Source organism: Schistocerca piceifrons, chromosome 2 (assembly GCF_021461385.2).
Source record: "Schistocerca piceifrons isolate TAMUIC-IGC-003096 chromosome 2, iqSchPice1.1, whole genome shotgun sequence".
Classification (NCBI taxonomy): domain Eukaryota; kingdom Metazoa; phylum Arthropoda; class Insecta; order Orthoptera; family Acrididae; genus Schistocerca; species Schistocerca piceifrons.
The window spans coordinates 1,066,092,279-1,066,116,509 of NC_060139.1; the positions used below are offsets into that span (position 1 = coordinate 1,066,092,279).

The 24,231-nt window shown below is 41.8% G+C and overlaps 1 protein-coding gene and 1 non-coding gene across 3 annotated transcripts in view; one reads left to right on the top strand and one right to left on the bottom strand.

The window, feature by feature from the left end:
- LOC124777890 (26S proteasome non-ATPase regulatory subunit 1) overlaps window positions 1–24,231 on the bottom strand; it is a 361,280-nt gene that overhangs the window by 70,124 nt on the left and 266,925 nt on the right. The gene's annotated exons all lie outside the window — the stretch shown is intronic.
- Trnas-cga lies at window positions 21,189–21,263 on the top strand. Its single transcript has one exon. It is a non-coding gene; the product is annotated as a tRNA-Ser (tRNA).

The window sequence follows — 24,231 nt, forward strand, 5'->3', positions numbered from 1 at the left end:
TTCCCGCGTTACCCAGTCACCTGTTGCGCGTCAAACGCCTGGGTCGGCCTTGAGAACCGCACAGGGAGGAAGAGGAAAAAAAGATACCTCAAACGCCGAAGCGGAAGTAAGGGAGGAGATGGAGAACGAAGAAAGGAGGATAAACAGACAAGGGACTTGTGTTGCTTGAGGCTTTCCCGACGGACATGTTGTATATATGGTTCTCGGGCGAGACGTCGGATGTCATAGTGAAAACTCCACAATATTTCATTAGCGCAACTGGCCGACATCTTCAGGTGCGACGAACACACTGCTAGGCAGCACCAGAGCCCCTTATTTACGCCAGTCTTAGGCAGGAAGTGCGCATGCGTGGAGGCGCCAAATTCGATGGCCAATAGCGACGACATCAACCGATAGCCGGAAGGAAGCAACGCCCAAGAACCAGACTTCGGCGCACGCGCGGAGGCTGCCGCCGCTGCTCTGCGCTGCCTGGGACCCTCACGATTCTTTATCATGTGCGTGACCTTGCAAGGGAAGTAGGAAATATTTACTTCACAGCAAGCAAGAGTGGATAAATGGGCTAAGAGAACTACAAATATGGTATGAGGACTGCCTTTGGCCAACAGCTCGTCAAAAAACTAGCTTTTCCTTGATTCCTGGTCTGCGTATAAAAATCATACTCCTTTAGATCAAACTACCCCCTCTGAAAAGTGTGTGACATTGCAGTTCATACCACTTCGAACCACTGGACAAGCTCAGCCTATGGATGTTTGTGTTTTCCGCGTCTGTAAAACATATTATAGCACTATCTGCATCTAAGCCTTAAAGGATGGTCGGTTTCACGATGAGCTCCATGTCAGACAGTTTCGCATTCGGTTGTATGCTATCACATTCCATAACTTATCACCCCTTTGCACTAATATTATTCCACAAGCACTCCTTAAGAGTGGATACCTAGCTGAACGTCCTACACGGTTTGTAACACTCAAGGAATTCGCCTTCGATCTTGATTGTGCGAACCATTGTGATCACCGTGGCACACCATTTTTCATTCGGAGTTCACGGTGCAAGCTAATGATCTGTTTTGAACATTTATTTAATGTCGACGATGTCCATTTTGTGAGGTGTCTCCAGAACACTCTCTCCCTCCAGATGTAGATGGTGACTCATTACCAGTTAATATTTTTCCTGTCACAATTGTTAACACAACGCTTTCAAATGAGCCTAACAATAGATTGAACTTACGACCTCGCATTCAAGGGGTTCCTTGTAAGACCTCTATCTGATGCGTCACAGTCACGTTGTCATTCAGCTAACCTGCATTTCTTCAGTTGTATCTTAGTGTTAACATTAGACCCTAATACACTGCGCAACAGAATTAAATGAACAGTTTTTCGAAATCCCGTCATTGCCTGTCATATCTACGCGTAAGTTTGAAATTTGGCTGAAAGGTACCTGCAACCTTCCTCTCTGCAATGGTGCAAAAGCGTGGCGCGTTGCGACATATCTCTTGGGCTCGACGATGACGCTTTAAACAGCAAGGTGGGGACACGTACAAAAAGTCCACAGCTCTAAGTTTCTTGTGTAGTGGCAACTCGAATCGCAAAGGTGTGGAAGGGTTGCATAACTGCAGACGCCTCGGATTAAAAAGATGGCTCTGACAACTATAGGACCTAACATCTGAGGTCATCAGTCCCCTAGAACTTAGAACTATTTAAACCTAACTAACCTAAGGACATCACACACATCCATGCCCGAGTCAGGATTCGAACCTGCGACCGTAGCGGTCACGCGGTTCCAAACTGAAGCGCCTACAACCGCACGGCCATTCCGGCCGGCTGCCTCGGATTACTTTACAGGTTCTCGCTATAGTCGCTAATTTTTAAAATCCTGAGTAAAAATGTGTAGGTGCCACCGAGGGTTGCGCCGAACTGGCCGGTCGTAGTGGGACCCTTTGCCGTTTAATTTACGTATGTGTCAATGTCGCACCCCCTCGTGATTACGCCAGAAGACGACACGAAATAGGAGACCTGAAAAACAAACATCCTTCCCTGCTTCAGATCACATTCAAATTTTGTCTTATGGTTTTCAACGGCCACTAGTTGTTCCAATCTGTGCACGATACCAAAAATTGCAGTCGGGCTGCTCTCCAAAGGGGTGTGATTATGTTCACTTCGGATGCAGCTCCATAACATCCATAGAGAAGGGTTGTAACATCCTGAGGTATCAGCGTCAGATGTTGTCAAGATTTTCTTGTTGCTCACTGCTCCGCGAACTGTCGTTTTCGACCACGAAATGTGTGGGAATCAACGCCCCAAGGAAAGATGTGATTACATACACAACCTTCATGCCACACCCTGAGGTATTTTGATGTCGATTCTGAGTGGCGGTGTCCTCAGCCACTCAAAAAAAAAAATTGAGTGATTTCAGCACCAGTACTCGAGGTTCTAACCTCCATTGCAGAGGCGTAAAAATAAGGGGTGAAACGTGGGTAAGAAAAGCTGTGACGGCCTTCCCGTTGTGAGACACATCCAGGGAGGCGTTGGGCAGAACTGACGTGAAATTTAGTGCCAATGTGGCATTATTAACCCATCTGACATGTCACATGAGCTGCAGCGCTGTGGACTTTTTTTCGGATGTATCGACACATTGCTGCTTGACGCGTCGCCGAGCCCGAGGATGACTTCTCAGAGCGCTACGGTTTTGCACCATTACAGAGGAAGGTTCTTGCAGCATTGAGATTACATACATATAAAGATTTATCTATACAAAGATCACAATCATTTTGATGTAATTAACAGTATGACTGCTTTCTTGGGATCAGTGTACTTCTGTGATAAATGCAACAAGCCATATAGCAACAAGGATGCTCACAGATGTAAGATAGACAGAAAAGTGTGCATATTATGCAAAAGTATAGAACATGAAAGTGAAGAAAATAAGATTTATTGTGAAAAATGTAATAGGTACTGTTATAATGAAGAATACTTCAACAATCACCAAGAAGTTTGTGATACAGCTTATAGGTGTGCAGGATGTAAAGAGATTTGTTTAAGATCTAAAGGACATAAATGTGGCTTTTAACTTCGTAGAAACTGTAAACAAATAGTGGAAATTGGAAATCATAAATGTTATATGCAACCTATATTGCAAAAGGTTGTATCTGTGAAAGAAAATTTGTTGAAGAATTTATAGTGCAAGGTTGCTAAAATTGTAATAAAGAAGGTTGTTATGATAATGGAGAATTCAAAGATTTTTATATTTACCAGTGCTTTGTGTGAAATAAAATAGTTGGTGGTAAAGAGTTTAAATGTTGGAAGAAAGGCTTTCCAAAGAAAGTGAATTGTACCTATATTGAAAGATACATGTGGTTTGATTATGAAGCAACTCAAGAAACTGGAACACACATTCGAAATCTTATGATTGCCCACAATTTTAAAGGTGATACTGTTTATAAATTTAAGACAAATGATGAATTCTGTAAGTGGATGATATCTGAAAAGAACAGTTCTCACACATTCATAGCGCACTATACAAAAGGTTACGATTCTCAATTTATTTTGAAGTACTGTGTTCAAAATACAGTAAGGCCATATACCATCTACACAGGAACTAAACTAATGTTACTGGAGTTCAAGCAGTTAGGCATAAAAATTATAGACAGTAGTAACTTTATCCAAGAACCACTCAGTAGTTTTCCAAAAACTTTTGATTTGAAATAACTGAAGAAAGGTTACTTCCCACATTTACTCAATAAGCCAGAAAATGAAAATTATGTAGGACCAATACCTGATACTGAACATTACTGTGTTGACACTATGAAGCCAAAAGATAGAGAAGCGTTTCTCAAATGGCACAGCTCCAGAGTTAAAGAAAATGAAGAAAGAAATTAACGAGTACTGTAATTCTGATGTAGATATATTAAGAATAGGTTGTTTGGAACTAAGAAAATTTCTGGAAATTGCTAACATTGATCCATTTTGTTATTTAACTATTGCTGGCGTTTGTATGGAAATTTACAGATCTAAATATTTACCGAAAATACAATTGCAGTATTGGATAAGGAACAGAAAGCGAATTATAGTAAAAAATCCATAGCTTGGGTGGATAGTTCAAATAATAGCAACATTCAAGATGCTCTTAATGGTGGAAAAGTAAGAGTTGCAGGAGCAAAAGTAAATGGATTTGATAAAGAAACTAATACTGTTGATCAATACCATGGTTGTTATTGGCATGGATGTAAAAAGTGTTTCGAAAGTGAAACGATTAACAGTAAAAATTAGGAAACGATGAACGATCTTTATCAAAAGATTTAAACAAAAGCAGAAATAAGAAACGCTGGGTACAATTTTGTGGGAATGTGATTGGCTGAACTCAACAGAGTATAAAACGCTTAAAAAATTAACGCAGAATCCAAGAGATGCATTTTATGGTGGACGAACAAATGCAATAAAATTAAGAGCTAAAGTAGATGGTATTAGCTCAAAAATAAAATATATTATTGATGTATGTAGTCTTTATCCTACTGTGCAATATTATGATTATTATCCTGAGCAACATGAAAGAAAAATATATAGCCCAAGATATTACTCTACAAATTGGTATCGCTTAATAAAATGTGAAGTGTTGGCTCCTAGAGGATTGTATCATCCTGTTTTACCTGTACGCATGCAAATCGATAAAAATGAAAAACTATTATTTCCTGAACAAATAAGTGATGAAGAAAGACGTTTTATTGGAACTTCGACGACTGATGAAGTAAAGAAAGCTGTAGAAAAAGGATATAAAGTTTTAGAAGTCTATGAAACATGAGATTTTAAAAATAAATGCAATATGCTGTTTAAAATTATGTGAAAGACTTTATGAAAATAAAATTAGAAACTAGTTCACATAATTTTGAAAGTGATGAAGAATACATCAAAACAGTTAAAGAGAAATTGGACATTGACTTAGATCGTGATAGAATAAAGGAAAATCCTGGAAAACGAGCTGTTGCTAAGATATGTCTTAATTCCTTGTGGGATACATTTGGACAAAGGCAAAATATGAGTCAAACAAAATATGTGACATATTTGCAACGATTTTATGAGATATTACTGAATGATCGATTAGATAACTTATGATGTAAATTTTAATACAGAGCATATGGTTCAGATGACGTACAATTTCGAAGATTATTACGTGGAAAATAATGCAGCTACTAATATTTTCATAGCTGCATTCACTACATCAAATGCAAGGCTTAGACTGTATGATGTGTTAGATAAACTAGGAGAATGTTGCATATTTTGATATTGATTCTGTAGTATATATTGTTAATGGTAAAAATACTGTGGAAACAGGTTGTATGTTAGGTGAATGGACTAATGACTTAGGAAACAATTGGATTACAGATCGGGCTTCCACAGGTCCCAAACGTAACTGTTGTTGTTGTGGTGGTCTTCAGTCCTGAGACTGGTTTGATGCAGCTCTCCAAGCTACTCTATCCTGTGCAAGCTTCTTCATCTCCCAGTACCTACTGCAACCTAAATCCTTCTGAATCTGCTTAGTGTATTCATCTCTTGGTCTCCCTCTACGATTTTTACCCTCCACGCTGCCCTCCAATACTAAACTGGTGATCCCTTGATGCCTCAGAACATGTCCTACCAACCGAGCCATTCTTCTAATCAAGTTGTGCCACAAACTTCTCTTCTCCCCAATCCCATTCAATACTTCCTCATTAGTTATGTGATCTACCCATCTAATCTTCAACATTCCTCTGTAGCACCACATTTCGAAAGCTTCTATTCTCTTCTTGTCCAAACTATTTATCGTCCATGTTTCACTTCCATACGTGGCTACACTCCATACAAATACTTTCAGAAACGACTTCCTGACACTTAAATCTATACTCGATGTTAACAAATTTCTCTTCTTCAGAAACGCTTCGCATGCCATTGCCAGTCTATATTTTATATCCTCTCTACTTCGACCATCATCAGTTATTTTGCTCCCCAAATAGCAAAACTCCTTTACTACTTTAAGTGTCTCATTTCCTAATCTAATTCCCTCAGCATCACCCGACTTAATTCGACTACATTCCATTATCCTCGTTTTGCTTTTGTTGATATTCGTCTTATATCCTTCTTTCAAGACACTATCCATTCCGTTCAACTGCTCTTCCAAGTCCTTTGCTGTCTCTGACAGAATTACAATGTCATCGGCGAACCTCAAAGTTTTTATTTCTTCCCTATGCAATTTAATGCCTACTCCGAATTTTCTTTTGTTTCCTTCACTGCTTGCTCAATATACAGATTGAATAACATCGGGGAGAGGCTACAACTCTGTCTCACTCCCTTCCCAACCGCTGCTTCCCTTTCGTACCCCTCGACTCTTATAACTGCCATCTGGTTTCTGTACAAAACGTAAATAGCCTTTCGCTCCCTGTATTTTACCCCTGCCACCTTTAGAATCTGAAAGAGTATTCCAGTCAACATTGTCAAAAGCTTTCTCTAAGTCCACAAATGCTAGAAATGTAGGTTTGCCTTTCCTTAATCTAGCTTCTAAGATAAGTCGTAGGGTCAGTATTGCCTCACGTGTTCCGATATTTCTACGGAATTCAAACTGATCTTCCCCGAGGTTGGTTTCTACCAGTTTTTCCATTCGTCTGTAAAGAATTCGCGTTAGTATTTTGAAGCCGTGACTTATTAAACTGATAGTTCGGTAATTTTCATATCTGCCAACAACTGCCTTCTTTGGGATTGGAATTATTATATTCTTCTTGAAGTCTGAGGGTATTTCGCCTGTCTCATACATCTTGCTCACCAGATGGTAGAGTTTTGTCAGGACTGGTTCTCCCAAGGCTGTTAGTAGTTCTAATGGAATGTTGTCTAGTCCGGGGGCCTTGTTTCGACCCAGGTCTTTCAGTGGCCTGTCAAACTCTTCACGCAGTATCGGATCTCCCATTTCATCTTCATCTATATCCTCTTCCATTTCCATAATATTGTCCTCAAGTACATTGCCCTTGTATAGACCCTCTATATACTCCTTCCACCTTTCTGCTTTCCCTTCTTTGCTTAGAACTGGGTTTCCATCTGAGCTCTTGATATTCATACAAGTGGCTCTCTTTTCTCCAAAGGTTTCCTTAATTTGCCTGTAGGCAGTATCTATCTTACCCCTAGTGAGATAAGCCTCTATATCCTTACACATGTCCTCTAGCCATCCCTGCTTAGCCATTTTGCACTTCCTGTCGATCTCACTTTTGAGACGTTTGTATTCCTTTTTGCCTGCTTCACTTACTGCATTTTTTATTTTCTTTTTTCATCAATTAAATTCAGTATCTCTTCTGTTACCCAAGGATTTCTACTAGCCCTTGTTTTTTTACCTACTTGATCCTCTGCTGCCTTCACTACTTCATCCCTCAAAGCTACCCATTCTTCTTCTACTGTATTTCTTTCCCCCATTCTTGTCAATTGTTCCCTTATGCTTTCCCTGACACTGTACAACCTCTGGTTTAGTCAGTTTATCCAGGTCCCATCTCCTTAAATTACCACATTTTTGTAGTTTCTTCAGTTTTAATCTACAGTTCATAACCAACAGATTGTGGTCAGAGTCCACATCTGCCCCTGGAAATGTCTTACAATTTAAAACCTGGTTCCTCAATCTCTGTCTTACCATTATATAATCTATCTGAAACCTGTCAGTATCTCCAGGCTTCTTCCATGCATACAATCTTCTTTTATGATTCTTGAACCAAGTGTTAGCTATGATTAAGTTGTTCTCTGTGCAAAATTCTACCAGGCGGCTTCCTCTTTCATTTCTTAGGCCCAATCCATATTCACCTACTATGTTTCCTTCTCTCCCTTTTCCTACTGACGAATTCCAGTCACCCATGACTATTAAATTTTCGTCTCCCTTCACTATCTGAATAATTTATTTTATTTCATCATACATTTCTTCGTCATCTGCAGAGCTAGTTGGCATATAAACTTGTACTATTGTGGTAGGGGTAGGCTTCGTATCTATCTTGGCCACAATAATGCGATCACTATGCTGTTTGTAGTAGCTTACCCGCATTCCTATTTTCCTATTCGTTATTAAGCCTACTCCTGCATTACCCCTATTTGATTTTGTGTTTATAACCCTGTATTCACCAGACCAAAAGTCTTGTTCCTCCTGCCACCGAACTATACTAATTCCCACTATATCTAACTTTAACCTATCCATTTCCCTTTTTCAATTTTCTAACCTACCTGCCTGACATTCCACGCTCCAATCCGTAGAACGCCAGTTTTCTTTCTTCTGATAACGACATCCTCTTGAGTAGTCCCCGCCCGGAGATCCGAATGGGGGACTATTTTACCTCCGGAATATTTTACCCAAGAGGATGCCATCATCATTTAACCATACAGTAAAGCTGCAAGCCCTCGGGAAAAATTACGGCTGTAGTTTCCCCTTGCTTTCAGCCGTTCGCAGTACCAGTACAGCAAGGCCGTTTTTGTTAGTGTTACAAGGCCAGATCAGTCCATCATCCAGACTGTTGCCCCTGCAACTACTGAAAAGGCTGCTGCCCCTCTTCAGGAACCACACGTTTGTCTGGCCTCTCAACAGATACCCTTCCGTTGTGGTTGCACCTACGGTACGGCTATCTGTATCGCTGATGCACGCAAGCCTCCCCACCAACGCCAAGGTCCATGGTTCATGGGGGCAAAAGTTACTATTACGAGAAAAATGATAAGAAGACAAATGAAGGTAAAGGGATTCACTTTAAATTACAAGAATATTCAAAAGTTGAATGGTGAATCGATGATAAGGCTAACAGAAAGTGAAGTTAAAGAAAAGATACAGTTACAATACACTCAGATAACAAGAGATGTTGATACTAAAAATCTAGTAAACAAACAAGTTAACAAAGAATTTTCATTTCAATATGATAAAAGAATTGTTCGAGAAAATTATGACACAGTGCCTTTTGGATATTAAAAATTATATAATTCATCTATATCTTCTAACGTAAATAAAAAATTCATACCACATTCCTTATACAAATAGAATAAATCAGTTAGTTGCATTCTGATGTATTCTACATTGTCTAATTTTCTGGTTATAGAGTGATAAACTTTTAAAAATAATGAATAGGCTTTAACGTAATTTTGTAGGTAAATTATTAATTGGCAAATTAGAATTCACTATTTGCTTTACAGTTATAGAAAAGAGAGAATCCGAATTTTCTATTTCCTCCCATATTTCTATATCAGTTTCCTCATAGCTACCAAAGTACTTTTCATATTCTTCTCCGTAAATTCTCTTTAATGCTCTAACACGTTTAGTATGATTCTGACTTCATAAGTGTTCTATAATTTATGATGGTTTAAAATATGCTTTGCAAATATTACATTCAACTTGTTTCTCTATTGGATTATTACTTCTTTTGACAAAGATGTCAAACTGAAATTCATCCCATACATTAGTCATATTTATAAAGATTAAAAATTTAAAAGATTATTAAAATTTTGTTCTATATAAATGGACACTCTACTGAAGAAGCTCAATAATGCAAGCAATTCTAATCTGTTTAAAAAGATTAGTGAGCTTGATGTAAATGAGTGTTATTAGATTACTGATTGTGAACGCTTAAAAACTAGATATGGTGATAAAATTTCTCTTGACCTCGATATTAAATTTAAAATAATTTTGCCCGAAAGGTTCAATGAAATAATAGATAACTGGGACTTCCAATTTTTTAAAGATGGTGACATTAAACCTAAATATAAAGGAATAAAAGAATTAAAAATAATAACGAATTTCACGATCTGGAGCTTTTTTGTGTAGCTGCAGAACTTTAGTTGAAAACTTATTTTTTATGGCTTGCATCCGTTTATAAAAAAATGTTTAGCGAGTAAGTGACTTGTGTGTGCAGCCTAGCTGTTAGTAAGAAATAACTGCTTATAAGAAAAGGTAGAACATCATTAAATCCTCTGCAACTGCGCTCAACCTACCCGCTTACTACTAGCCATTAAAACAATAAATTATGCTTTTTTAAAGGTTCTTCATTATTTGTTCAATAGCAAAATGCGACAACTGATTTAACTTCTGTCTCAAGGCATGAGAAATGTTGGTTGAGTAGTGCTTTCTTTATATCCGTGGTGCAATTTATCAATCTAAAATTTTGTGCCTCAGTGTGACGTGAAAATTTAGCACCTTACGTGGTAAACTGTTTAACTAAATGTAATACTGTTTCGATGGACAATTAGTTCCCATAATTAAAAGATTTATTTACCTCGGCACGAACTGTTCCGTCGGTTCTTCCCTATTCGAGCATCGCTTAATTTATCACTACCAACTATACAGTCAATATCCTCACCATGCCTTTAGTTAACGGAAAGTTTTGCAGTACCTTTGTTTACTTTGAGCTTATTTTTCCTCTTGTGACTATCACAGTAAGTTATACGATCCCACTAAAATTGTCGCTACAAGTAGTGTAAACAATTGGAAAATAGTACACATGAAAACATATACCTGTTCTATAATTGCCAATATGGTCTGGACCGACGGAGCCAAAGGTCCAACACGTTACGTTGACTACAACTCCACGCTAAAAAGAATTTTCAAAACCTGGATGCAATATCTTGGGCTATGGGACTGACACAGTGTCATTTTTAGGGTGTAATAGTTCATGCAAGCTTCCTCAAATTCACTCAATAGTTGATTCCATGTCGGGAGAATCTGTGCAGCGTTCTTCATAAAGAAAAAAAAATCTTTCTGTGACCATGCACATTCGCCACGGAGGACTAGGGGATACCAGAACAGGGCGTCTGCCAGAAAGATGGGGAAGCGTAACGGCACACACAGGATTAGGCGGTAAGCATATGCCTGTCATCTTCGAATTTGGGAGCGCACGCAGGCGAAGGACAAATGCCGTTGTTTTTTTACTTTCAAAGCTATCATTAAGACTGTCACCGGCGACAGCCACGCGCGTAACGCGAAGGACGCCGTCAGAAGGCGACGCAGCCGTAGGCGGCACGGATTGTTTGTTACTTGTGTGGCTGGATAAATAGTTGGGCAAGCAGACGCCAAATAGATACAATACAAAAACAACACGTGTGTGGCAGTGCAACGATTCGGGTGTAGGAAGGCCATCCATCTGGACGTCTTGCCACGTGCTAGTCTTTGATCCGTTGACGAAATCACAAACCACAAACCGTGATCGTAACAGTGGTGGTGGTGGTGGTGGTGGTGGTGGTGGTGGTGGTGGGTAGTTTACGTGCGCACCCTAAATCCGAATAACAATTTACTGTTGAAGTAAATAACCAAAATACATTATAGACAGTCCCACTCTACAATCACAGAGAATTTAGTTATTAAGTGAAATGCTTCCAAGCCCTAGTATGAGGATAGTCTCTACATCGCCACAACATCCAGAACGGCAGCGATCTACGTAGAGCCACAATTCGAGGTCAGTCTGGAGTACCACACTTCAGAAGCTTTCCTTTCGAGTGTACGTTGCTCGTTGCATTCTCTTCTAATTTTGAAATAATTCTGCTTTCGTAGAAGCACAGACCCACAGCTGCAGACATAGGCGAGCTCGTAACCCCCCCTCCCCCTCCCCAACCCCACCGGCAGTCTAGGTGTTAGTTTGTTTATGCTCTGCTGCTGACTGCCACGTTACTCTGCCCATACTATACGTGATTTTCGTGCAACGTTGTCTGCTTAAATTTTGTGCTAGGGCTGAAACTTCAGTAATACGACATTTGCCTTTTTCCCACGCATTTATTAATTAGGAGCTGCAACGGTGGACGGTGAATACTGTTGCTGCTACGAACTCAAGGCGAAATGCGTCACAGTAGGAAAAGTTACTTTTCATCGCTATGCAGCATAAACGCCTAAGTACAGTTATCATGTTAGTAATAGGTGGTTTATGTACCACAAAATATCGAGGACATCATAATGATGAGTTGATACGGAAGGGCTAATTTATGGACTGCATGGCCATCTATATTGACGAGATAAGTGCTACATCAATTCAGCAGTGTGAAAGTGTGCTGCCATTGAATATATTTCGAGCAACACTTACCTGCAGATAAGATGACAATTCGTGTCATATCCTCCGGATTACACATATAGGCCATAACAAGTCATTAAGGACTATGATTATTTTAAAGTAACACGAGAGAAGACTGTACTACTAGCACTTAAGAGGTGGAGAATGATTACGTTAGATTAAAATTTGTTTCCCTAAGGATGAATAAAGATTAAAAATTGTGTACCATAAACTAAAAATGGTGTTTCGTCCTTAAAAATACTTCAAAGTGTCGTAAATCGCTAATTCGCTGCATGTCACAGCCCCAAATTCCAAGTTTTTCAGGATACTTTACTTTGGTGCGTAGGAAAGTCTTTCGCAATGCTGCCGCAGCGCAATTAATCAAAACTGGGCCTCGAAAATACGGTAAAACGTAGTATAAGGCCAAAATAGCGGTGTCAATCCCTTGTTTTTCTTATAACAATAAAAAAACAGCGACGTCTGAGTTGCGAACTTGTAAAAAGTGCCCTTGCATCTCTTCTTTCAAAGCCTTATGCCAAGTTCATTCCAGTTATAGATAGAAATCTTAACAGACACCTGAGAATCGCGTGCACAACATCCAAGATGCTTCCGAACGAAATCCGTCTCTACTAGCGATGTAATGGCACCCACATATGCAATGCACTTGCGGGCAACCGTTACACCGCACCACACTCACGAGATAATGTTTGTTGGCGAAATAAATTATTTTTCTTTTGCGCACCTGAAGGTTCGGTCTTCAGACATTTTCCATCTACGACGGCACTCTGTACGAGCTCTTCTCTGCGCATTACTCCTGCCTCACAAACCTATCTTAACAATCGCGATACGTGTTCATGTGATTGTCGCTCTGATAAGCGCTGCTCTGCCGAAATGGGGATACTCTGCTTCCCCAAAAACGACCGTCGTTGTCACTGACCCTTCCGGCAGACGAATGTTAGCGGGAGTGGGTGGGTCTGGCATCACTGTCGGAGACATCCCGAGGAAATGTTGGGTCGCCGTTTATAAAATCGGAGCTGATGAAATCAATTCCGAAAGCAGATGTAACTAACTGGAGCGAAGGGATGTCACCGACGCGAGCGGTGTTGTGGACTTCATTTCGGTGCTCGCCTGAGCTGCCAGGACGGAGAGGTGTAGGTGCTCGCCCTGTAGCGCGTGTCACACGCGCGACGCAGAATTGCCACCTGCGCGAGGCACAAGGTTCTGTGAAACCCCGTCGAGGCGACAGGAGACTGCGAGCTTATCATATTGCCATAACTCAACTGAAGAAACTTGGCCTCTTTCTAGCATACCGAATGTACCGTGCTTGCACAACAACGCCACTTTCAACGACGAACACGTAAGATAGTTACACAGGTTTAGTATCTGACGACGGTCGCTCGATCGCGGCGCCCACTGGGAAGTGCGTGCCGCAATGCGTTGTGGGAAAGGAGCGGACCGGTGCGTCGCACGGCACAGAGGAAACCACAGTCTGCGCGTGCGTCACCCGGCCGTTTGAATGACAAAGGACGTTTTACGCAACGCACTCCTGCTCAAAGTTATCGGGACATAGTTGAACATCCAACGAAAACTCAATGTGGCACGGATTCTAAGTAGTCACAAAAATTACGCATGTGTTCTCTAATCTCAGATAATTTAACTGATGCATTTGTCTTTATATTCTCGTAACAGATCAACGTTGAGAAATACACAAAGACGACCAGCCGGTACGCTGTCAACTTATTCCTGTGGATCCCACTTCTCGAAATTTACGTTAAGGAAGCTACAGGCCCATCTTGGAAATTTCAGTGTCTCCTTGTTTATGTCACGGTCGAGCCTCAGCCAAGACCACACCCATGTCTATAGTCACGTTCCTGCGTAACAGACGATACACTTACGTTTCTGCCGCAAAAGTGTGACTTATGTATCACTGAAATGAATATCGCATCACATTCAGTTACGAGGTTTTCTTATCGACTGACCACATCTTCACCACTAAACGGCTAAATCGGAGCACGGTTCTAGTTCAAGTTGTCTTTAGGGGACACAATTTGATCTTTTATATTTCATACAGTAAACGACCGAATTTAAAAACTTAAAATGCTGTTCAAATGTAATGATTAGGACGTATAATCTTACCGTAACGGTTTAACAACATCAGACGAGTATTAAAGTTAAAAGGTGTGTGTATGTCTTGTAGCAGCGTAACTCACAGCGCGCAAATTACCCAGACTATACTCCTCCAGCATTTGGCAATGACAGCATTTACCGACTTCCAAGGAACTTGAAATATAATTTCAAAGATTTTCTACAATGACTCTTGAGTGTTTCATTAGTCTATGAGTTAATGACGTGAAAATAATAAAACTGACATAGCGGCGGTTTTGTATCATCAACCACAATGGTTCTACATGCTCGACGTCAAATATTTGGCACATTCTCTCATTCATGGACGTTCGATCCTTTACACAATCGGTGTCTTTTTCTTTTTTTTTGGGGGGGGGGGGGGTGTTACAGGTAAAATATATTGTATCTAGTATGAGATTCACTACAAAGTTTTCCGTTGAAACCAGGTGAAACATCGCGGGAGCAGTATCTGTCTCTGGAGCTCCATTTACACATCACAAAAGCAAAATCATAAAGGTCCTTACGCACAGCAGAAAAGGTGTTTTGCTTTTAAGGGGGTAGACGAACAACCGTCATACATTGTCTACTAGTGCTGTTACTCTGACTGAGGGAGCGAGGACAGTGCTTTGCTTTGCCCGCAAGTTATTGGTGACATTGGAAACGTGCCAAATACGGCGAGATGCAGCTTGAGTGGTGGTACGTTTTCGTCGATAGAAAAACGGCGGCAGGTTCTCGTGAAAACATTTTAAACGACACGAAACGCCTCAAAATGAAGCAAGAGTTCGGTATCTGCCCGGTACATTGTATTAGGTAAACTATCGGATGGACGCGAGATAGGACTTTAGATGTGACAGGAAGTCCTACGCTGCTCGCAGACGCTTCCCTCAACGTCCAGGCAGCAGCACCTGTAGAACGCCACGGCACACGTCGGCTGCAGTCACGTCACGTGCTTCAGACTGGCGGGAACGCACAATGGTGGACAGCTAAACTGCGCTGCTTTGAATAGTTTGCTAAATCCTTCTGATCTCTTGCACTTCCAAGTAGCCTCTGAGACTTGGACTATCTTCAGCAGTTGTGTGTTAGCACTGAAGTAGACCAGAAGACGTCGCGCCATTCCTAGCGGCATGGCAGTTGGCGGCCACGAGGCGAGGATGCTGGCCGGTGGAGGATTCGGTGAAACAACAGCAGCAAAACAAGTTTTTCATTACGAGCCATATAGCTACAGCTGGGCGCCACGGTGCAGCCGCCACGCCCCCTCTCGCTCCCTGGTTGGTCGCTGCGTGAACCGCGGCTGCCTGGACTCGGCTGTGAGGTGTGACTAGGATTGCTAAGAACAATGCCCAGCTTAGCAACACGCGGCCCAGTATGGCAGGCTCTGAGTCAAGCTGGCGCCGTCAGCGGCGATGTGGATGGCCGGAATGGCGCGTGGAGAAACCAGCCTCTTTGTGAGAAGTCCCGCCTCTATGAGCGGTGAGGACAGGTGGGCGGTCGCACCACTCTGGAGTCCAACCACAGCTCCCTACCCGCGCACCCCTGGCAAATGTCTGCTGCCGACGCAGTGTACCAGGAAAAGGGCTCCCAGTTGAAACGTACCAAGTCCTTAGCCGGCGATCAGTACCCAGAGATGACCCCACGATGATGAAAGGCAGAACTCAATGGCGGCCGCTGGTTGGTCCGTGTCCCCTCGTCACCCAGCGTAGCTCTCTCATTACAATAGGCGGTGTTGGACTGCTCGTCCTTTAACTGAAATCGGCGAGTTTATGAACAATTCAGGATCTCGGATGTTGCGATGTTCTACCGTTCCGGGCAGCAATTTCATGTCCTGGAGGTAAAGCACAGGGCCGGCCACGGCGTACCAAACTTCACACGTGCAGCGTGCGCGGCCGGGCCGAGGCCCGATCTGTCACTCGGCTTCGCTCGGATCTTCCCGGAAGTTCATTTAGCACTACTGTGTGGCATGTTTCGGTCGGCCCAACATCTGAGGTCAGCAGGATCGTACTGTTGGCGCTGTTTCACTTTCGCTATTCGTTCATAGTATGGAAGACTTTCTCAGGTCCAGAAGCTGTCTCCACAAAAATGGCAGGCTAGCGATCCACCATCGCAATCGTTTAAAACGAGTGAGAATGAAAGAAGAGGGGATCAGAATTCTCAGTTCGCTTAAGTGACAGGTACTGCATATTTGCTATGAAACGCATTACAATACCAAGCAGACAGAATATACAGATTTAGATGACAATGAAAGAATAAATTTGCAAACCTGGAGCACGCGAAGAAATTGCTGGTACAAATACCAAAATTTCTGAAGTTGCGCGCATTATTCCACTGTCAATTGCAACGGTTTTCAATAGAACCAAACGAAGAGTGTGGAGACCTAATATATTACTGCAAAGTATGTTGATTAAATCAATGGGCATGCCTGGAACGATTTTTCGATTTAGAGCTCCCTATTGTTCAATTTACAAAGGAAAAGCGAGTGCAGGAACGAAAATTACAATTGCAAACTTACGTGGACTTCACTGCACCCTGCCCACAGTGAGACACCGTAACGTAACTTCTTTTGGATTTGATGGCGATGCATTTATGAGGAAAATCGAATTTTTGAAGGGACATATACTGACGAAGACAATCCAGCTCCATAAGCTCACTGGCGTTAAAGAATTGTGTGAAAGAATTACAAGAATAGTTTTATAGAGATTTTCAGGACATCCATCTGTTTTGAGCTGTTTTAGAGACCGTTTGCCACTTCACTTGAAAGCGTCTCTGTGCAGTCGCATTTTAATGACGAAATTTGACATTAAAACTGTCCAGGACGTCGACATTCCTCTCCTCTAGCAAAGTTTCCAAGTCTCCGTAATGAGGTTGCAGGAAAAATGCTACAATATTTCGGTGGACATATTTGTCTGAATGACCTTTTTAAGATTATGAAACTTGTCACAATTATATATGGCAACTTGAGAGCAAATCTTTGAACTGTTCACGACTGTCCGTATGCCAACAGTTTGTACCAGGTAAAAATTAGGTATTAAGTGCGCCAAAAATAATTAAATAACACCGAAAATTTGTTTTTGTGACCTATGTTGTTGAGAATTGTAAAAATATAAAACGATTTAGTATCGAGTGTGACTACACTGTTATTTAAATGAGGCACGTTCGCAGTTTTCCCGCCCCCCCCCCCCCCCCCCCGGCCTCCGCCTCCTCATCCTCATCCTCCTCACGCTCAAGCAGCGTGGCGTGGCGTGGCGTGGCGGTGGGAGGAAATGTGAGGCGAGGCTGAGCACTTTGGCAATCGAGCCGAAATCTTGGCTGCCCCTGGTGTAGTAACCGCCAAGCGCTTGATTCTCATTGAATCAACAGCCATAGTGCTGCAAGCGGCATGGTGACATACTGTGCCCACCGGCTGCCTCTGGTTTCTGCACTGCATTACTACTACGCTCCCACAGAATCACTGCAAAAGACTGTCGGGGGCGCTACCGTATTTAGAATGGCTACACTGGCCGTTACGACATGAACAACAGAGTTCACACTTCCAGATTCCTATGCAATAAAGCTCTGCAAACAGACTGCCTATACATGATCCAAAGGGATAACACCCTTCGTATGGAGTGTTCTACGGGAAGTAGATTCATTTTTAATAAAAGTATGTGGCACCAGAAGTTTTATTCACAGTATTAACTTCAGCAATGAGAATAAAGCATATTTTTCTTCATTTCGTAGGTTTAACATTTGCATTTTTCGAAGATTTTTGACTAAGGGAAACATGTACAATAGACTGGAAAAGTTGGTAACAATAACTGTACATATAAGCAAGTTACAGATGGGAAAATCTGTTGTAACCAGCAAACTTATTGTTTTCTGTATATCTTCAAAGCTATACTCATTGTCAGATGCTGACCAGTAAGTATGTTGACATGCCTGAAATCTCCTTCCAGAGCCCTGATTCCATTTTAAGCAAATTTGGCACACAAACAGTACACTTCACTTCATGGGTATCATAACTGTTGGGCTTCAATGGAAGCGGAGGTACAGGGACAAACTTATTTTTCAGCCCATGAATATGGGCTGCCCTGCATGACAGTTTTAGGAATAACACCGTACTGTATTTTCGACCTGATTTGCTGGATAGTCTAAACGTCAGGGGCAAGACTCGGGATTTTCCCACTCCAGAAATGTAGACTGCCCTGCATGACAGTTATGGCAGAAGCAGCAGATGGGCCGAGAGGGAGGGGGGGAGTGGGGGGGGGGCAAGAGGGGGAGAGGCTGACAGGGAGAGCAAGGAGGAGATTGGCCGAGTGGGGGAGTGAAAACAAGATAGATATCGAGAGAGAGGAAGAGATGTGTTCAATATATATGTCTAACGTATACACAAGCACAGCTGTGGACTCAAGCCTAGTTACTACCATAAAATCAAAAACAAAGTGCAGATATTATTAAACAAGATAAACTCTTACTGAAAGCGATATTTTAAACACAAAAACTAAAGAGAGTTATACATAATTTTAGTAGGTATAGTTCTGCATCAGTTTGCAAGAAGTTAGTACTTCTTTGGTCACATTTTGTGCCTACTATACTAAATATGTTTGGTTTTATACTGTTGCTGCTTACATGTGTACTTTTTTGATGTGTGACATGTCTACTGTTACTTGCTCTGATTACTCCCTTACGTATTTGATGTTAGTAAGGTATTTGCTTTAAAAGTTTCACTAGTGTGAATAGGGCAGTTTCGTCCTTTCATAATATGGTGTGCTTTGTATATTATGTCAGAAGACCTGCTTTTCATTCTCATACACATCCTTTACAGTTCTCATAGCATAATTTGTATAAACCTGATGTCTAAACTTTGGTGCTTGCTTCTTTAACAAATCGTGGTTTATGAGTTACATCAATACCTGATATTCTCACTAGATATTCAACTTCACTGTGTGTTGTCTTATACTGTAGTGTCTGTTGTGTCTGGTTTTGCTTTGAGTGTTCTAGTTTCCATCCTCACTTCACTGAAGAGAGTGGAGGAATACAAATGGGGTTTTGGTACGACGTATTCCATTCCACAAACGATCTGCCACCCTGCCGATGTGTGTGCCAACTTTTACTTTATAAATATTTTATGGTCGCCATTACTGATGTTATTCACTGTAGTGGACCTGCTATATAGTGCCAATAGCCCAGATGTCTCGGCTTCACCATGGTTTTTTTCCCCACCTTTTGCAAGGGCGGATGGCGAGAGCTCCGATCTGTTTACGATACTAAAATGAAGTAGTCACTCTTCCGATAACTCTCTTGTATTACAAACGAACTGTACAACTTCATTTACAACTGTGGGTAAACAGATATCTGTAAACCTGTAGCTCAAATAGATCTCAAGGTGTATTCACACCTTGACATGACATTACAGAATGACAGTTCTCATAATAATCTTCAATTGTTCTGGCGTTGACATTATCGCCCGTGCCCTTGGCTCCGTGACTTTCAAGACACCGCCAGGCCGCGACGCCGAATCGTAAGCGGCCCACCGCAGCACGTGGAGACGTTCACCCGCAGGTCGCGCCTTGTCGATGTACTGAGCTGATGTCCCATCACACGCCATCTGCGCATATGGCAAACCAGAGAGCGCACACAGTGGGATGTTCCACACTTAACAACTACCTGAACAACGATCCTGTTTCAAAGAACATCTTTCGTCGGCCTGAGTAGTTACAAGAGGAACATGTTATTCTAACGAATCGACATTTTATACCACAAGTGTATGCAGAGCTGATTTGGTATTTAGCTTTCCGAGGTAGCTATCTTCTTGATATTCCTGCTACTCTTTCTTCCATTAGGGAACATTCTAGTTAGTGCTTGTGTAGAAGTTAGAACAACTGTTTAATATCTTTAAGACTGGTATTATCTGCTATTTGTGAAGCTCTGGCAGTTGACAACATAGCTTAAAAGTAGTTCTTGAAAACCTGTATAGACTCAGACATTAACACACAACATTTGCTCTTATGAGCAACGGTTATTAGTGTTGCTGTGTTTCGGACGACTTTTTAAGTCACGTACAATTTGAACAGCTGCCTGTTATTTCATCATTAGACAGCGTTAGATGAGAAGTATTAGTAAATGATTGGCCATATGCTATTCATAGCTATTGGTGTGATGCTTCTATGTAGTTTTCTCGATATGTTGTTGTTTAGGTTTCTATTATTGTATTGTTCGTTTTTTGTATACGTCTGAAAATTTTAACTGTTTTTCTTTTCCCTTTGCTTTTGAGTGTTGCGTGTATCTAAATTCGGGTAAGTACTGTTAAGGAAAGGTGCTTTCCGTTGATAGTAACATTTAAGAGTTTTTCTGCAATGAACTAGAAGTTTTTTTGGGTTTTTTGGTAGTTCTCTCACACGTGACTCTTCAAGCTTTCTCGGCGGATATGTTGTAAATAAACTTCACGGGTTTGCCGCCGGATGACACGTTGTACAAATTCCACAATATTTCCTTGGAGCAGCTGTCCGACATCTTGATGTGGTTGAACCTTGGTGAGGGCTGGTAGTCGGACAGTTGCTCCGAGGAAATATTGTGGAATTTGCACAACGTGTCATCCGGCGGCAAACCCGTGAAGACTATTTACAGTTCTTTCACAGTTTTAACGAGTTATCAGTTTTGTTCTGCAGCAGCATATACTGCATTCAAAGCAGTTTCGTAAAGTTGAGTGGTATTACATTCAATATTCACTATATTGTTATTAAATCATTGATTTTCAGTATTATCATTTACCTACAGCATGTTTAATTTACGCAACAGAATATTTACTGGCTAGCACAAGAAACTTGGAATATCTTACTGTCCAAGGATTGTACTTATAAACAATTAAGAAGACTGAATTAAAGCTTTTGATATATAACTGTATTTCTGGTTACTCTATGTTATCTAAATTGTTATGTTGATAAAATGAAATCAGCGCCAGTACATCCTTGGTACAATGATGCTCACTTTTTTATGTCTGATTCGATACAGTTGGGAAACAATCATACCTTTGAAACTTCCTGGCAGATTAAAACTGTGTGCCCGACCGAGACTCTAACTCGGGAGTGAGTCGTGCTTCGGTAGCTCAGTTGGTAGAGCACTTGCCCGCGAAAGGCAAAGGTCCCGAGTTCGAGTCTCGGCCGGGCACACAGTTTTAATCTGCCAGGAAGTTTCATATCAGCGCACACTCCGCTGCAGAGTGAAAATCTCATTCTGGAATCATAGCTTTATTTTTTCTTTAAAGGCTAAAAAACCTAATTCTCAGTAACTTCGTTTATATCAGAAGCTCACAGCAGCGAAATTTAGCGCCAAGTATTTATTATTTGCCACAACATGACACTGCACCGAGTTTGGGTGAGACTTTAGCTAGCGTTACCTGTCACATGACGTGCGTCTCGTCATACCGAACTGCAACGCCTCGCTTTTTAGGTAGCATTGACGTCGTTGCAGTATCGCTCCATTGCGTCTCATCTTTCATACGGCTCCTACACTACCACTTGCTTCACACCACCCGTGTTCAATTCCTACGACATTATCTTCATCCGAGTGTTTGTTGTAGCTGAATTATTCGTTCAACAGCTGTAGCGAAGAAGAAAACAGCTTGCATTATGGACAAGAAAGTAGGGATTAACGAGTGAGAAAGTGATTATGTTACAATCTAAGGAGTTTTGTTTGAAGAAAGATTTTGTGTGAAAATTCCCTATTTGAATGATAGTGTTGTACTGTAACAGCGCTCCATTGCACCTGTGGTCATTACTTCAAAGAGAAGAAGAAGAAAGCTGAAGTTAACGTGGAGTATATAATGAAAAGTGTATGTTCTTTTTACTAACAACTAAAAAACAAAAGCTCAGACGATTATAGGCGACTGAGCTATAATGACAGGGATTTTGTACAATGGAGTTCGTATCTATATATTAAAGGGCTGGAAGCAACATAGCAAGAGAATGGTATAGTGGATTGCATCCGCTTCTGCAAAGAGGAAACTAAGGTGCTGAAAGCATATAATTGAAACTTGTTTATCAAATTAGATATTGGTTTCCTTAATTTGATTACTCGTTCATCGCCTGTGCACTGGAGAGGAGAATTTGAAATTGGTTTTAATATGCGTCCTTTCTGATCTGGGTACAGTTATTTCTCTTCCTTTTTACCTTTCTTTCTCCTTCCTTATGAACAGGTACTACTTCGCTCATTTGTTCTCAGAACATGTGCTGCGCCGTGCATAGCAGAAGCGCAGCTTGTTACTTGCTTCAGTGAATTGTTTCCTTCTCCTTTCAGCGTCTCAGAACACTCACTCAAATGTCAGTCCCCTCCTGTCCTATACGTCAACATCGAATATATCTGCAACCACTACTTGTAATGTCGGACTGTCCACATGGATACTGTGACACTGGTTTTTACAGAATCGCTCACCGATACACACAATTATAAATAGCAGCGCTGACGCCTCGAAAGCTGTGGAGCATTCGGAAGCTAGAACACGATATCACGCACGCACGTACTAACTAGGCTTCCTGATATCTGCCTGTCCAATAAGGCAGTGTGAAACTAGCAGCGAACTCAAGGGGCTATTTCTGCGCTTGGAGCCATCGTGCATTTGTATGCTCTCCAACAGCCCGGTTGGAATGCATTAAGCGAGACCATTGGTCGACTTGCGCCCCCCCCCCCTCTCCCCCTCGGGTAATCTTAGAGGACGCCTTGGGTCATACCAGGCCGCTGTTCGCCTGTAGTCATCGGAAAAACACTATCAGTGCTGCCCTGCCATATAAAACAGTAGGGAAACTGGCGACAGGTCTGCCGGGCTGGGTACTTACCGAAGAAGAATTTTCACGTTAAAAATGGAGGAAATGGGCAGTACTAGACGCTCTCTCGCCATGTATTAATTCTCCCAGCGCTAAAAACTATAACCATCCAGTCCTTTTTTTTGCGCTAGCACAGTCCTAGAGCTAGGCTACAGATTATTATTGTTAAGGAGCACTTCTCGGAACTCAAATAAACAAGGTGGTGGTACAAAGGTTTTATTTATTACTCAAAAGTTCGGCGGATCGCAACCTAAATAGTAGTATGTAGTCCTAAAATTTTAGCACCAGCAAGGAGCAAAGCCTTAACGGATGCTTTCTGTCAAGAAGAAGGCGACGAAAACGAGACAAAAGGTAAAACTTTAATTAATTTGCGCCTATGTCCATTGAATTCATGTGAAACAGTAATCAACAGTCCTCTAACAACAAAGAACATGAGAGTCAGCTAGCCTACAGTGTTGTGTATTGATGAGCCTTTGTGTCACTTTTTCGCGCCAACCTAGCCGAGTCATAATGAGCCTCATAGCTCTTCTCCTGGAACGTGGATGAATTAGACGTGCTTCTAGTGAGTCAGACACCAACCTACCTCATCTGGCACATTAAATCGTTGGTCCCAGACATATTCTGACGGAAGCGAAAATTGTTACTCCACCGAAGCTCCAACACGATACTTACCAAATTTATGGAAATGTTCGTCACATAACGGGCATTACATGATCACACTTTCATTCCGTTCGGAACTCATATCCATCAACATCAGTGCCTCAAACATATGCTGTGTCAGTTTACGTAGTTATACATGTAGCTATCGGATCCACCACGCTCCATGGGCGAAAAATCAGTCAGTCAAGAACCGTACATTCATCAAGGTTTTTGTGCTGTGAACTGTAGTGCAGGATCTTGCATTATCCAGCTGGAAATGCCGTCTGATTCCTTAGCGTGCGACGTGCACACTTTAAGTAGGTAAAGGGACGGGTTGGGCTAGAGCATCGGCTGGTGACAGTTCGAGTCCGCTCTTCCTCGTCTACCGGTCTCCCAAGCCGACACACTGCCCTAACTATCGCGAAACAAACTGTACAAAATACCGAATGGAGTCGACACACGTCATCGAGTTTACTGAAGTACGAAACGCACAAGGGTACACTCGATATCGTCGCTAAGCCTAGGACTAGCTGGGGGCTCCCAACAGCGGACTAGATTGGCCTCGCTTCTTGCTGCGGTCCCCGGCTGCTCTTTCCTACACGAATACTGTTTCTTTGGCAATGCGGCAACAGGGCTTCCCCAGCACGACAGTTTTGCGAAGCGAGAAATGGCGCAGAC